A 12,564-nucleotide genomic window follows, 5' to 3' on the forward strand; every position below is an offset into this window, starting at 1 on the left:
TCTCACAGCTGCTTTGTTTCAAGCCTGTGAGCTCTATCCACCCATCCACCCTCCCATCCACCCATCCATCCATCCATCCATCCACCCATCCAGGCAACACATTTATTTAGTTACATTTATTGAGTGCCAACTATGTGGTAGGTATTGTTCTAGGTACAAAGGACACAGCAGTCAATCAACATGACAGACAGACATCCCTCCTTCATAGAGAGGCAGATCCCAAGAAAGCAAATAAATATCAGCAAGATCATTTCAGGTATCAATAACAATAAAGAAGGGAGTAACATGGGGAAGAGACAGTGATTAAACAAAGTACTCGGACTACAGAGGGGACACTTAAGACAGGGTGGTCAGGGATGGCAGCTGAGGATGTGATACATACAGATGACAAAGATGCAAAACGCACGCCATGCCTGGGGGAAAGCATTGCTGGGAACAGCAAGTGCAAAGGCCCTGTGGTGGGAATGTGCCTGAAGCCAGTGTGGCTGCAAAAAACAAAACAAAACAAAAAAAACCATAGAGTAAGAGTGAGATACACATAGAAATGGTGGTGTGGGGGCAAAATCTAAGGGATGGAGCTCATCATATTGCTCATCTCGGCACCTAGCAATATAGAATGTGCTGGCTTAGTGAAAACATGGATGGATGGATGGATGGATGGATGGATGGATGGATGAAAATATTCAGTAAAAATGGAGTTGACATGAGTAGGGCAATCAAGGAGGGCCACTTAGAGGTGGCACTTGATTCCTTTGAGTTACGAATTGCCTACCAGATTCCTCTTTTCAAATGTAGCCCCCAAGGAGCAGGGGCAGACAGTGTCCCTTAACATGGGTAAGTTTTTTTAGCCAAACCAGACCAGACCCAGAGCCTAGAAGATCTGAGCAGGAGTTTTGGCTGCTGGATCCTCCAGCTCCCTGGAGCCCACCAGGAAGCTGTAGCTCTCTTTCACCCTGCAGAATGCAGGAACCCTGCCCAGAAGTGGCATTAGTAACTGAGCTGCCCCATTGTCTTTAAGCTTTGGCTCCATTGTCTCCTCCCATGTGACCAGGGAAATGCCCGGGAGGAGGGGGAGAGGGCCTGACACTGCTCAGCAGGCATCTCCTGATGTAAAGGGTCTGCGTCTGGGTCCAACAGAACCAGTACCCCAGCGTCAGGCTAAAAGAGAATGGATTCCCCAGGTTTGGGTCTGTGTCCCCAGATTCTGATATATTTGCCACACACGTAGGCCCCCCCAAGTAAGCCCAGTGGTTATGAGTATAGGTTCTAGACCTGGTGCCAGAGTTCAAAGCTTGACTTGGCTCCTTGCTACCTGTGTGACCTTGGATGAGTCCTTCAACCTCTCTGGGCCTCTGTCTCATCACCGGCCTATAAGGATAAGAAAGATACTGCCTCATAGGGAAGCTACAGTTAGGACTGCCTGGGACATAGCAGGCCTATTCTGTGCGTGTGTTTTAATAAATACAAGCAGGAGTAAATGAGAAATCCTGAACCCTGCCCTTCCTGCCCTTATTCCTAAGAATACAATTTGATTCTCATCACACCAAGGAAAGGCCGGGCTTAGTGCAAGCTCATTTTTCACATAAGGAAACTGATGCTCAGGGATCCTAGGCATGTGGCCCCCTGCCTTGGGGGACCAGGCCAGGTACCCAGAGAACTTGGTGTCTGACACTTACTCGGGAGAACTGCTCTAGTGAAAGCATAGTGGGATGCAGCGCCAAGGGCTGTGAACTAGGGCAGGAAGGCCTGGATTTCAATCCTGCTGTGTGACCTTGGGCAAGTCACTTGACCTCTCTGAGCCTCAGTTTCCTATCTGCAAGGTAAAGATCATTCCTACCACAGAGTCAAGAGCTCAATGAGATGAGGTGCCCTCCTTAGCCGAGGTGTGTGTATGCCTGTACAATTTTTGGTAATGCATGGAAACATCTGGCAGTGTCTGGAGACATTTCTGGTTGTCACAGTTGGAGGAGCAGTGTAACTGGCATCTCATAGGTATAGTAGCCACACCTTGAAAAGTAAAAAGAAACAGATAAAATTAAGGGTTTTTTTTGTTTTTTGTTAATTTTTTTTTATTATTTATTTATGATAGTCACACACAGAGAGAGAGAGAGGCAGAGACATAGGCAGAGGGAGAAGCAGGCTCCATGCACCGGGAGCCCAATGTGGGATTCGATCCCGGGTCTCCAGGATCGCGCCCTGGGCCAAAGGCAGGCACTAAACCGCTGCACCACCCAGGGATCCCTAAAATTAAGTTTAGTAGTGTATTTTATTGAACTCAACATGGTGAAAAATATTGTTTCAGCATATAATCAACAAATTACTGAGCTATTTTATATTCTTTTTTCATGCTAACTTCTTCAAAATTCAGTGTGTTTTACATGTACATCTCAATTCATATGCCAAATTTATAAATTATGCAAGAGAATCTTAGGGCATGAGCCCTGACAGGTCATGACTGAGGCAAAAATCAGAGTCAGATTCTTCATACCAGTTGTTTCCACCCACCTGTTTTGGTGTGATCTCATTTGAAATGAGTGCTATGTTCAGATGAGATGAACTAAAAATTATGAACAGGGATCCCTGGGTGGTCCATTTTGGGCCTGTCTTTGGCCCAGGGCGATCCTGGAGACCCGGGATCGAATCCCACCGGTTCCGGTGGATGGAGCCTGCTCTCCTCCGCCTGTGTCTCTGCCTCTCTCTCTCTCTGCGACTATCATAAATTAAAAAAAAAAAAATTTAAATTATGATGACATCACCGTGGAGCAGGGTGGGCCTCTAATCCAATATGACTGCGTCCTTATGAAAAAGGAGAAATCTGGATACAGGTACACACAGAACACTGTGTGTTAAAGCGGAAGGCAGAGGTTGGACTTCCAGAAGGCAGGGAATGCTGAGGATTGCCAGCAAACCACCAGAAGTGAGGAGAGGGCCCTTGAACAGGTTCTCTCTCTGAGCCCCTAAGAAGGAACAGCCCGTCAACACTGTGATCTCAGACTTCTGGCCACCAGGACCGTGAGACAATAAATTTCTATTATTCGAGCCATCAGACTTTGCTACGGCACCTCCAGGAAACTCCTACAACTTCTAAATGTCTTGTCTCTCCCACCGTGCTTCTGCTTTTGCACCTGCCCTCCCTGCGAGCATCACGGGCCTGCCGTGTCCTCAGAGCCTGCAGAGGTGCATGGCAGGGGCTCAGCAGGCAAATGCCCACTGAGCGACTGAGTGACCTGGCCCCACCCCTCCTGCTGTGTCGTCCTGAGCAAATTCTGATCCTTCTAAACCTCAGTTTTCTCCTCAGGGAAATGGGGTCATCAGAGAAGCGGTTATCTCTAAGCCCCCTGTGTGGTCCCAAATCCTACATGTCATTTCCCCTCAAGCCCTCGTGGAAAATGCAGTCTTATCTGGGTCCCACACAGAGAGGGTCCCGTTCGTGCCCCCACCCCACCCACATATGCCCTTCTCCCTTCGTGACTGTAATGCCACTGCTCACTGGCCTTTCACCATGCTGGGCATTATCTCCATGAACCCACTGAGGTCTCCCCACATGCCCTATAAACTGCTGTTATCACTGGCACATCATTTTACAGATGGGAAAACTGAAACCCAGAAAGGCTAAGCCAAGCAGCTTCCAGAATCCCAGCCAGTGAATGGGGAAGGTGGGTTCAGCTCCCAAACTTGAGCCTTGGGCCACCGTGCTTCCCATCTCCAGCCCGACTGCCCTCAGTTTACAAGATAAATATTTATGGAGGGCCTACGATGCACCAGGCACCATCCCAGGCACTAGAGACACATCAGTGAACAAAACAGCGTCACTGCCCTCATGGGGCTCACAGGCTGGAGAAGGAGATAGACAAACAAGTAAATAAATAATGGTGGAATGTAATGAGAGGTGCAGAGTAGGAGAGTAAGGGGGAGAAAGGGAGGGCGGGTGGTCGTCTGGTGAGGTGTTTGGAAACATCAAAGACGCAGTGGTTGGGTGGAGCCCAGGCAGGAAAGGGAGACCAGTGCCATTGACACTGAAGGCCATCTGAGAATGAGCCCAGGGCAGGGCACTTGTGCCCCATGTCCCCTCCTTCCCAGAGGACTAGGACCAGGAGAGGCCCTTACCTGTGGGCAGCAGGTATCTGAGCGCCAGCAGCACCAGGAGCCAATGCTGGCCTCCGGGGGGGCCCCGCCATGGGCCAGCCATTCAAGGCATCAGGAAAGTGTGGGGGCCGCTCCTTACCCTTGCTGCAGCCCCCGAGCCGAGCCCACGGACATGACCAGGAGCCCCTCCCCGGGGCCCAGCGGACAGGTGGCTGCGATCTGCTGAGTATCAAATGTGCCCCAGCGGCCTAATCCCTCTGAGGCTGGGTGGGGCTGGGAAGGGCCCCTTCTTCTGTTCCCAGGCCCCGATTGGCTCCCGTGGTTCAGCCTGTCTGGTCCGCAGGAAAAGAGGGACCCATGGGCCAGGGGAGCTGACAGGCTCATCTGTGGGTGTCAGCAGGCAGCGTTCCCTGGCGTATCTCCCACACCCAGGACTTGAGCCCACCTTCCCACCACCGTCCAGGAACAATTTTTAAAATCATATCTCTCACCTGCTTTGGTATAAGGGTAAATATAATCCACAGTGAAGTCTTTTTTTCCCCCTTCTGATCTTAAAAGATGCAACCAGTTTTGTGAGCCACTGAAGGTATCCTGGGGTCCCACGCGCTGTGCCTTCCAGGCTTAAAGAATGAGTGAACTAACCCCATTAAATCCAGCATTTCCCAAACCTGCGTAACCCAAGACCCGTTTTAAGAACAGAGAGGTTGAGTGAACTTGCCAGTCACACAGTTGATTTGAGAACAGGCTTGTTGGCATCAGAGGACTCGCACTTCATCATGGTCCTTTGCCATCTTTTGCTGCGGGGACAGAGCAGAAGGGTGTGGGGCCCCCGTGTTATCTCAGCCCCCTTACAAGTAAAAGGGGATAATAGCAGAAGCCACCTCCTAGGGCTGCCGTGAAGCTCTAACACCTGTGGAGTAATTCATAACCACTAGAATCAGCAGCAGGGAGAAGGATTTCCTGAACGGCTGAGCTTAATTGTTCGGAAATACGTGCTCACAAATGGGATGGGTCCCCCATCATCAGCTAATCATTATTTATTGAGTGTCGGCTCCGCGCCAGGCTCAAAGCAAAGCCTCCCTCACCAGAACATGTTGTTTGCACATCTCAAATGTTACGGACACGGGTCACCCGGGGATCTTGATTCCTTGGGTTTCAGAATCTGCATTTCTGACAGGCTCCTGGGTGATGTCGATCTTGCCGGTCCCAGGACCCCACTGGATTAGCCAGTTATCCCCATTTTTCGGAGGAGGCAACGTGAGGCCCAGGGAGCTTGCCCCGGCTCGTGCAGCCAGTGATGGGCAGGGCCAGAATGAGCACTGACTGCAGAGTCCCTTGACAGCTGGGCTCTGCAGAATCCCCACCTGGAGTCCGATAGGGAAGAGGCAGTACGTCACGCAGAAGACTTATACTTTGTTCCAAAGTCTCTGGCCAGGTGCCGAGGAGCTTTAAACAGAGCAGTAACAGGGTACAGTTGGGATTCTAGAAAAAGCCCCTCGTGGTCTTATTAAGGAAGGTTTGCAAAAAGGAATTTTGGCGGTGGGACACCTGGTGGCTCAGTGGTTGAGTGTCTGCCTTCAGCTCAGGTCATGATCCCAGGGTCCTGGGTTCGAGTCCCGCATCAGGCTCCCTGCAGGGAGACTCCTTCTCCTTCTGCCTGTGTCTCTGCCTCTCTCTGTGTTTCACATGAATAAATAAAATACAATCTTCAAAAGAAAATAAAGAAAAGAAATATTGGTGGTAAAGGGGCCAGTGAGGGTCTGCTAAGTCAGGAGAGTTGAGTCACAGTGGTGGGGACAGACGCTAAGTGGGTGAGGCAGAGGGGTCTTGGAAGGAGCTGGACGACAGGGGCAAAGGGGTGTATTCAATAAACTATCTCTGTTGTTCTGCCTTAGGTGAATTCTTTCACGGCCCATACCTCTGGCATCCACCTGATTGCGTCATCCCCCAGGTCTCTCTGTCCCTCCCCATGTACATTATGTTCCTGCATGTCTGAACCTCTTGCCTCCCCCTAAGCCCAATCTGCTGATCTTTCTATTCCTTATGTCTGGCATGCTGTTCCCTCCACCTATTTAGCCAACAGCAGCTTGTCCTATAAGATCCTATGATAACCTCTTGACCTACCCAGGAAGCTTCTCATCCTGTCCCTTGTGTCAGTACCCAGCTGTCACTTCCCTCTCTGGCCAGCTGAGCTCACCTTCTGCACTCATGTGTTCTCACAGCTGCTTTGTTTCAAGCCTGTGAGCTCTATCCACCCATCCACCCTCCCATCCACCCATCCATCCATCCATCCATCCACCCATCCAGGCAACACATTTATTTAGTTACATTTATTGAGTGCCAACTATGTGGTAGGTATTGTTCTAGGTACAAAGGACACAGCAGTCAATCAACATGACAGACAGACATCCCTCCTTCATAGAGAGGCAGATCCCAAGAAAGCAAATAAATATCAGCAAGATCATTTCAGGTATCAATAACAATAAAGAAGGGAGTAACATGGGGAAGAGACAGTGATTAAACAAAGTACTCGGACTACAGAGGGGACACTTAAGACAGGGTGGTCAGGGATGGCAGCTGAGGATGTGATACATACAGATGACAAAGATGCAAAACGCACGCCATGCCTGGGGGAAAGCATTGCTGGGAACAGCAAGTGCAAAGGCCCTGTGGTGGGAATGTGCCTGAAGCCAGTGTGGCTGCAAAAAACAAAACAAAACAAAAAAAACCATAGAGTAAGAGTGAGATACACATAGAAATGGTGGTGTGGGGGCAAAATCTAAGGGATGGAGCTCATCATATTGCTCATCTCGGCACCTAGCAATATAGAATGTGCTGGCTTAGTGAAAACATGGATGGATGGATGGATGGATGGATGGATGGATGGATGAAAATATTCAGTAAAAATGGAGTTGACATGAGTAGGGCAATCAAGGAGGGCCACTTAGAGGTGGCACTTGATTCCTTTGAGTTACGAATTGCCTACCAGATTCCTCTTTTCAAATGTAGCCCCCAAGGAGCAGGGGCAGACAGTGTCCCTTAACATGGGTAAGTTTTTTTAGCCAAACCAGACCAGACCCAGAGCCTAGAAGATCTGAGCAGGAGTTTTGGCTGCTGGATCCTCCAGCTCCCTGGAGCCCACCAGGAAGCTGTAGCTCTCTTTCACCCTGCAGAATGCAGGAACCCTGCCCAGAAGTGGCATTAGTAACTGAGCTGCCCCATTGTCTTTAAGCTTTGGCTCCATTGTCTCCTCCCATGTGACCAGGGAAATGCCCGGGAGGAGGGGGAGAGGGCCTGACACTGCTCAGCAGGCATCTCCTGATGTAAAGGGTCTGCGTCTGGGTCCAACAGAACCAGTACCCCAGCGTCAGGCTAAAAGAGAATGGATTCCCCAGGTTTGGGTCTGTGTCCCCAGATTCTGATATATTTGCCACACACGTAGGCCCCCCCAAGTAAGCCCAGTGGTTATGAGTATAGGTTCTAGACCTGGTGCCAGAGTTCAAAGCTTGACTTGGCTCCTTGCTACCTGTGTGACCTTGGATGAGTCCTTCAACCTCTCTGGGCCTCTGTCTCATCACCGGCCTATAAGGATAAGAAAGATACTGCCTCATAGGGAAGCTACAGTTAGGACTGCCTGGGACATAGCAGGCCTATTCTGTGCGTGTGTTTTAATAAATACAAGCAGGAGTAAATGAGAAATCCTGAACCCTGCCCTTCCTGCCCTTATTCCTAAGAATACAATTTGATTCTCATCACACCAAGGAAAGGCCGGGCTTAGTGCAAGCTCATTTTTCACATAAGGAAACTGATGCTCAGGGATCCTAGGCATGTGGCCCCCTGCCTTGGGGGACCAGGCCAGGTACCCAGAGAACTTGGTGTCTGACACTTACTCGGGAGAACTGCTCTAGTGAAAGCATAGTGGGATGCAGCGCCAAGGGCTGTGAACTAGGGCAGGAAGGCCTGGATTTCAATCCTGCTGTGTGACCTTGGGCAAGTCACTTGACCTCTCTGAGCCTCAGTTTCCTATCTGCAAGGTAAAGATCATTCCTACCACAGAGTCAAGAGCTCAATGAGATGAGGTGCCCTCCTTAGCCGAGGTGTGTGTATGCCTGTACAATTTTTGGTAATGCATGGAAACATCTGGCAGTGTCTGGAGACATTTCTGGTTGTCACAGTTGGAGGAGCAGTGTAACTGGCATCTCATAGGTATAGTAGCCACACCTTGAAAAGTAAAAAGAAACAGATAAAATTAAGGGTTTTTTTTTGTTTTTTGTTAATTTTTTTTTTATTATTTATTTATGATAGTCACACAGAGAGAGAGAGAGGCAGAGACATAGGCAGAGGGAGAAGCAGGCTCCATGCACCGGGAGCCCAATGTGGGATTCGATCCCGGGTCTCCAGGATCGCGCCCTGGGCCAAAGGCAGGCACTAAACCGCTGCACCACCCAGGGATCCCTAAAATTAAGTTTAGTAGTGTATTTTATTGAACTCAACATGGTGAAAAATATTGTTTCAGCATATAATCAACAAATTACTGAGCTATTTTATATTCTTTTTTCACGCTAACTTCTTCAAAATTCAGTGTGTTTTACATGTACATCTCAATTCATATGCCAAATGTTCATCAGAATTACTCAATTTGTAGAGTAATACTTCATGAAGTTCACAGTTTAAAAAAGTAGATTCTTATTATTATACCCAAGTTGTTTCCAAATGTTTTTAGAGGTTTTCCAATCATTGAATTGAGTCTCAGTTCTCAAATTTAAGTTAAAACTGAACAAAATTATAAATTCCATTCTGCAGCCTAGTGGCCATAGGCAGCTAGACAACAGAGCTCTGGAAGCAGCCAATTTGAAGAGAGGTAGATCGTAGTGGGCCAACAGGAATAATTCCCAGCATGCACAGTTGAATAAAAAAATAAAAATTTAAACATAAAAATAATAAAAGTAGAATTTAGAAGAGGGAGAGGAGGGGCACCTGGGTGGCTCGGTCGGTTAAATACAGGACTCTTGGTTTCAGCTCAGGTCATGACCTCATGGTCATGGGATCAAGCCCTGCATTGGGCTCTGCACTCAGCACAGAGTCTGCTTCAGATGCTCTCTCTTTTCCTTTCCTATTTATTTCCTCAAATAAATAAATAAAATCTTTTAAAAAACAAAGGAGGGAGAAGAGAAGCACATGTTTGAAAAGACCCATTGAAACAAAACAACGCAGGGATGCCTGGGTGGCTCAGTGGTTGAGCCTCTGCCTTTGGCTCAGGGCATGGTCCCGGAGTCCCGGGATCGAGTCCCACATCGGGCATCCTCCACGGAGCTTGCCTTTCCCTCTGCCTCTCTCTCTCTATGTCTGGCATGAATAAATAAAATCTTAAAAAAAAAAAAAAAGAAAGTAAACATCTTCCCCTGACCTGTATGTGTATGTATAGCAAATGTCCAGAAAGGCCCAGAACCGGGTGGCATGGTCACCCCGGTACAAAGTATAAAGGGAAGGTTTTTTTCACTTCTTCCCAAACACGCCTCACTATTGTCTGGATGCCCTGCAGCAAGCATGTGCTACTTTGGTAAATCAATTCACGCACTCGACAAATATTTGCCAAACACCTTGTATAAGCTGGGTCACTGGTGTTCTGGAGACAGCTTGTCCCAGCTCACAAGAGTGATCCGCAAGTTGTCGGCAGTTTCGGGAGTGACTTTTTAAACATGAGCATCATTAAAAAAAATAAACCATATAAGCTTATGATTAAATATATTAAAAACAAAAGTAATACTCAAAACTCATCACTTCCTACATTTTGCCAATATATGACCCTGGCATTGTCTACTGTACCTTTACGGTGAGGAATCTGGGATGCTGCATGTTCCCAAGCCCATGTTCAGGGCTATCACAGTGGTCGCTGGAAATCAGCCAGGGATGGAAACGTTTAAACCACCCAAACTGGCAAACACTACTAATCAGGATCCCTGACTCCAACCTCAACCCCCCAAGAACGAGTTGCTAAACGTTTCCCAGCACGCCCAGCCTAGGTCTAGCCGAACATGTTGATGTTTAGTAGGAAACAAGACAGACCACATCCCTGTCCTTGTGAAGTTCATGCTTTGGAGAGAGGAAAACCAACAAACAGCCATGTTCCTCACATGCTTTAAGCAAACCACTGTATTTAGAAATGTCTAAGTCACCTGCCTTGTCGACCCTGTTGTCATTTTTACCAACTTCCCAGACATGCAGTTGCCATTTCTGGCCACCCCGCATGCACCTTTGCCTGGAATGCTCTTTCTGCGCACCCACCCCTCCCCATTTTCACCTGGGTAACTCAGGTCAGGGGACAATCTTCCAGAAAGCCTTCTCTGTGTCCTCCAACCCCCACATTCAGGCTGGGCTGAAAGCCCCTACCGCACAAGGGTGCCCTGCATGGGCACGGCTCCAACCAGGGCCTCCTTCATCTCTGGCACATTCTCTGGGGCCTTGTGGGTATTCCATAAAGGAATGAACGAGGCCCACAATGGGGAAGGCAGATGCCCGCCTCCACTCCACACTCTTCATTTGCTCAGGCCCAGACAGACATCACCAATTAATCTTGCTGATTTTATTCCCACAGGAGGAGAAAATTCATTAACCACATGGTGTTTGCTGGAGGCTTTGGGTCTCCCAAGGCTGTCAACGAAGGGGGTCCCAAAACAACTCCCCCTTCTCTCATTACCCCCCACTCTCATCCCCAAAGCCCACAGATCACACCCTCCTTGCTGCCTTTAAGGCTCAGCCACCTGGGGTCCCTAACTTCCTGCTTCCAAGCAGTGAAAGCAGCACCTGTTGGATTGGCCATTGATCTCTGTGGAAATCAGCCTTGAGGCCAAATAAGGGGGGGGCCGGGGAATACAAAACACAGGTTTTCTGAATTGCCTTCCCCAAACTTGTGCATTTTCCTCTCGTCCATAAGGACATAAGCAGCTTCACATACCCCTAGAAAGCCAATAGCTGGGGTTCATTAGTAATACTAATGAAAGCTGAGCACTTACCCTTGCTGCCTTGAACCCTCCACATGCCTTATTGTGTCTAATCACCCAATACTCCAATGAGGCAGGAAGGCTTATCACCACTACTTCCCCATTTTACAGAGAGAAAACAAGCATAGAGAGACAATGACTTTGCCCAAGGTCACCCAGCAGTTCTGGGACTTTAGTCTAGGCAGTGAACCCTGGAGTCAGCTCTGAGCCACTGAAATGTCATGAGTGTCTACGGATGTGCATTTCTTCAGTGAGGAGGCTCCCCGCCCCAGTCTGATTCTCAATGGAGACCCCCCACCCCCCAGGGTATGGGCCACTGCTTTAAGACTTAGTCCTTCTCAGGAGGACCTCCCACCCTCCTTCCCCCTCAAAGCCCAGGGAGGGGGCTGCACATCTTATTGCTAGTCGGCTCAGCTGGCACCCCCCCCACCGCCCCGCACATTGTGTCCTAGGGAACCCCATTCTGTTCTAAAGGAAAAGCTTCTTCCCTTTTCTCCACCTTTTGAGTACTTGCTGGAGGACATTCCTTAGGTTTGCTGAAACCTGACGCTCTCTTGAAAGCTCCAACCTATTCACACTCAGACTTTGAAGAAGCCTCAGCCCCTTCCCTGACCCCAAAGCAAAGAGAGAAAGCCTGTCCACAGTGAAGTGATTGTTTCTTAGGTTTGTGGGGCACTGGGAACAGAAATAAGCAGGACAGGCTGTGGGACCCCTCCCTCAAAGACATCAGCCCCCCCCCCCAGTCCCTGGGGCAAACTGGATCTCATTCAACTCCTTCAACAAATCAGGTGCTAATGACACCTGAGACCGCATTCCACATTCCGCTGGAGTGGGGGCTTGGCATCCAGAGGGAAGCAGGCCTTTACAGCTCAGGCTTTGGGGAGGGTGGGGAGCAGGGGCTTATTCCACTCCCCGAGGGGAGCTCCAGGCCACCGCAATACCAGATTCACTTTCTAAAACCCGGGTCCGCCTGCTTTCACTGGTGAAACCGCCCCCACCTAGCTGGCTCTGACCCCAGGGTAACCAACACCTCGCTGACCCAGGTAACACCTCCACTCACACTCCCATTGCCATGACTCATCTCCTCTGCTCTCATTGTTCTGCAGGCCTCCCCCGCCACCCCCCACACCTACCAAGCTCTACACGCTTCCTGCAAGCTCTTTGTCATCTCTGGGAACAGCTCCAACAGCCTGACGATAAGAAAACTGTTCATCATTTAAATTGGTCCAATCTCTATTTGCAGTAATTCCTTGAACACACCAGCCTGCTTTCACTGCAGGACCCATGAGCTGGCTGTCCCTGCGCCGTCCAACTGGTTCCCTCCTTCGCCTTTTCTTTCTTTCTTTTTTTTTAATTAATTAATTTATTTTTTATTGGAGTTCAATTTGCCAACATATAGCATAACACCCAGTGCTCATCCCATCAAGTGCCCCCCTCAGTGCCTGTCACCCAGTCACCCCCACCCCCCGCCCACCTC

The sequence above is a fragment of the Vulpes lagopus genome, chromosome 7 (genome assembly GCF_018345385.1).
Source record: "Vulpes lagopus strain Blue_001 chromosome 7, ASM1834538v1, whole genome shotgun sequence".
Lineage (NCBI taxonomy): Eukaryota > Metazoa > Chordata > Mammalia > Carnivora > Canidae > Vulpes > Vulpes lagopus.